At 35.6% G+C, this 3,899-nt stretch overlaps 1 long non-coding RNA gene across 1 annotated transcript; it reads left to right on the forward strand.

Moving 5' to 3' along the window:
* Positions 1-1,350: 1,350 nt before the first annotated feature.
* Positions 1,351-2,534, forward strand: LOC113758544. The gene is made up of 2 exons (XR_003466777.1): positions 1,351-1,517; positions 2,265-2,534. It is a non-coding gene; the product is annotated as an uncharacterized LOC113758544 (long non-coding RNA).
* Positions 2,535-3,899: the final 1,365 nt, after the last annotated feature.

The following is a 3,899-nucleotide window of genomic DNA, read 5'->3' on the forward strand; positions in this document are numbered from 1 at the left end:
CACAAATGCAGCACATTGGGGACCAGATCTGTTTTTGCCAAAACTTTAAAGACTAAAATAGCACAATTGTCAATTATTGAGGACCAAATTTGTATTTCTCCCATACTCGAGTGCAAATCGCCTAAATTCCAGCCTGGCCTTTGGTAGGTTGACCTGTTCAACAGTTCGGTGGGTAGTCTCCGGAGTCATGCGTACTGTTTCAATCGATATTGTAAACTTTGCTGGAGGTCAGATTGGTCTGGTGAAAAAAATAAGGAATTTTGATGGTGATACAGCATGAAGATAGAACCCGACAAGAAGAGCCATTCTCAGTCAGATTAATGGAAGTCAAATATGGGGTTGACAATGACGTTTTTTGACTAGTGCATGAGAAGAAGAAAGACAAGAAACAAGAAAAAGAAAACGTAAACACTAAAACGGTTTGCAACAATAAGAAAATGTAACTAATAAGCTACTGCAAATAATTCGTGGAGATTAATTTTAATTTTAATTCGTGGAGATTGAGTGCAAATAATAAAACGGTGTGCAAATCAAATCAGGCTGGAAACCTTAACTAATAGTTTTAGTTACAGAAGTGGCAGACGATACATTTCCTTCGATGGTATCACATTTCCGGTGAAGAATAGCATGTATAGCTGAGTGATACAATTGGCATGCACATGAAAGCGTGCTTGCAGCATCCAATTATGCAGGGACACAAAATTTTCTGAACGATTATCAGTAATAATCTTTGAGGAACAGCTTTGGCAAAGAAGGAATAAAAGATACCAAATAAAATTCAGATATTATCATCTAAATGTAAAATTGTATTTATATTTTCCTACGCTTCAAAGTGCATAATAACGTTACACACACTAAGTAGTGACACGCCAACAACCATACTCGATCTCTATATACTAATTAGAAAATGTTTATGGATTTGTTTTGAACAGTCATTCATATATTAATTAGAAAATTAAAGTTAATAAGATAAAGTGTATATTCATATGCTAGATTAAATGTGATTTATTTGTGTTAATGATTATCAATTGGGTACTTATTAAAAATACCAAATGTCGATACAGACATGTCAAAAAAAAAAATTTCGGTAAGTAGTTAATCTCCCAGTTGCAATATGTAAATGTGTACACATTTAATGGTTGAAGAAATTTTGATACATGAGAGCACTGACTACGGGGTAGTTTGTGAAAATTGACTTTGAATGTTGAAGAGACGAAGTAAACTTGGCAAAGTCAAGTCGATGAGGAGACTTAATTTAGGCCATTAAATCTTGAAGAGAGAAATGCGTCCATATCTATAAAACTTTTAATTCAGAGACCTAATTAAAGCTGTTAGCTATACATAGTTTTGAAGCAGCATTAGACTTGCTCTTAAGGAAACAAAATGCTGGGAAAAGCAGCCTCAAGGTCAAGGGTGATCTTCACCCTGTTGTGGGTTATTACTCTCGTCCTTCTCTTTCAGACACTTGTCGCACCTCGGCCTCAGAATTTTTCTCCGACCTTAAATTGTGATTTGGGGTGAGTATCATCCCTCCTCCTATCTTCCATTTTCACAGCCTACATTGTGCTTAACTTATTTTGATCGATACTCCAAACTAAATTGATCGATACTCCAAACTAAATTGATCTCTCTCTCTCTCTCTCTCTCTCTCTCTCTCTCTCTCTCTCTCTCTCTCTCTCTCTCTCTCTCATCTTGTTATATCACATGATCCCTGCAATTCAACTCTATATTGTTGTGAAAAAAAAAAGTGTATATTTTGTAGTCATAGTCTCCAATCGATGATCTTGTTACCGCTTGCCTATAAAGTGCCTTAGCCCACCCCATGAATGATTTGGCAACCCTATTAGAATGTTTGATGACTTCTTTAAAATCCATTTAAAATCCCTACTATACATTCATTTCCATTTTTGTGAACATACTCTTTTGGTGTACAGAACGGATGTTAGCTAGTATACATTTATAGAAAATTTCTTTGACAACTTATATTTCAGAAATTTAGTATTTTCCAATTTAATTAAACAGTTTTAATAAACAAACATTCAAGACAGTTTCCTTTTCGGTGTTGGATAGCCATATATACTTGATGCATATTGGTGCTGCCTTATAAAATTCCGCTCGACTAACTTCTGTTTTATCATGCACCCCCATCCATAAAAGTGATAAACCAAGGCCACATTCCAGGATTTTTCTGCTTATTAGATTTACATGCATATAATACTAGTTTCTCACATTTGTTTAACTCTCTTAATTTCCTGAAACTACAGAGGTGTAGACCCAAGCTGCTCTCCTCGCGGTCCACATCCGTAGGGGATTTTGGTAATTAGCATCTCCAACGTCTTGGTCCTTACAACAAGTGGTTTTCTACTGGCTTCTCCACTAATTTTAGTTAACAGTTGTTTGACAATTATTGTGATTATTTATTAATGGGTGTCACAATTTAGATTCTTGCTGCTATGTGGTAGGAGAATATTTCCCATGCATAGTGCTGCTGTATTTCAGTTTCTTCAAGATATTAAAAGGAGTTTCTTTATGTATGTCGGAAATGTTGATTGTATAAAGTTTTGTGTATTTGTTTGTGAAGCTGGATTATTGTGACGACCCTACCTCTCTCTAGGGTGTACTCCAGGGTTTAGTGGATCGTCAGCCCAACTTTTGCCAAGACTCACTCACTCACTTCAAGAAAATAAGTGATAACTTCTAAAGGGAAATGAAACAAGAGTTCCAAATTTAGAATGTACATTTATGCTCAAATCTATCTCAAATATTCATACATTCCTCAAAATACAATAAAAGATTTAAGATCCAGATGACTTTCAACTCTAATCAAGTACTAGCGCGAGTACAATTCACAAAAACCAAAAACTAGACGACACTAGCCTGTACCAACCTAACGCCCATGCTCGTACCCCCTATAAGGAAAACAAAGCTAATAGGGTAAACCAAAACTCAGTGAGATTCCAAACATCATGCAAGAATCAAGTAGCAAGTTGACCACTATGTAAAACTTGAAATATCAAAGTAGCAAGCATAAGAATTCATAAAAGTGGACAATAACACTTCAAATAACAAATCAATAGATATCCAACATTTCCAGGTAAAAGGATACAGTAGTTCTTGCAAGTTAACACCACCATAGCTTCACCAAGTAGTAGTTGACACTCCGTCAACTTTCAAGTAGAGTAACCAGTCCAGTAGATCACCACTTAACTCCAATCTCCATCCACCAATCAACCCCCTACTGGGCCCGAACTCCAAAATAACAGTGGTGGTAATATTCGAGTATACCGAATCCAGTGAACCATATCCAAAGGATTACACAATAAACAATTAGCGATAAAATATAAAAGTACCTATGGTTCGCCAGTCTCCTCGACCAAATCCTTACTGGCTCGATTCGACTGACTAACCAACAGGGTTAGGATCCCAGGCAATATTCAAGTCATACACATCTATATATATCAAATCATTTGTAACCAATGCACAGTAATAAATCACATGTGCGATAAAGTACACCCTTGCCCTATCAAACAAAGTGATTCATTCAAGTAATAAGTTCAAACATGCATTTGAAAACACTCACTAATGATTTATTGCTTTCCAAAATCAAACTTTAGTTCAAATCCTTGGCTGGAGTCCAAATCTGCGATAAAATACCGTTTACCAATTTACAATCAACTAGGGTTTCAAAATATGGGAGTTTCGCTTAAAGAAAACCAAGTGAATAGAACGCATTTAAGTGGCACTCGTTTTACTTATCAAATCCTAGAAAATTCATGCTTGCTCTTTTGTTTTCGATAAAGAAGCGATTAAAATGTTTAAGTTCACAACTTGGTTGAAGAAACTAGGAAATCGTGTTTAAAGTGGTTACTACTTTATCTTTGAAAAATATACACTTTTGA

This window comes from Coffea eugenioides, unplaced genomic scaffold (assembly GCF_003713205.1).
Source record: "Coffea eugenioides isolate CCC68of unplaced genomic scaffold, Ceug_1.0 ScVebR1_55;HRSCAF=288, whole genome shotgun sequence".
NCBI classification, from domain to species: Eukaryota; Viridiplantae; Streptophyta; class Magnoliopsida; order Gentianales; family Rubiaceae; genus Coffea; species Coffea eugenioides.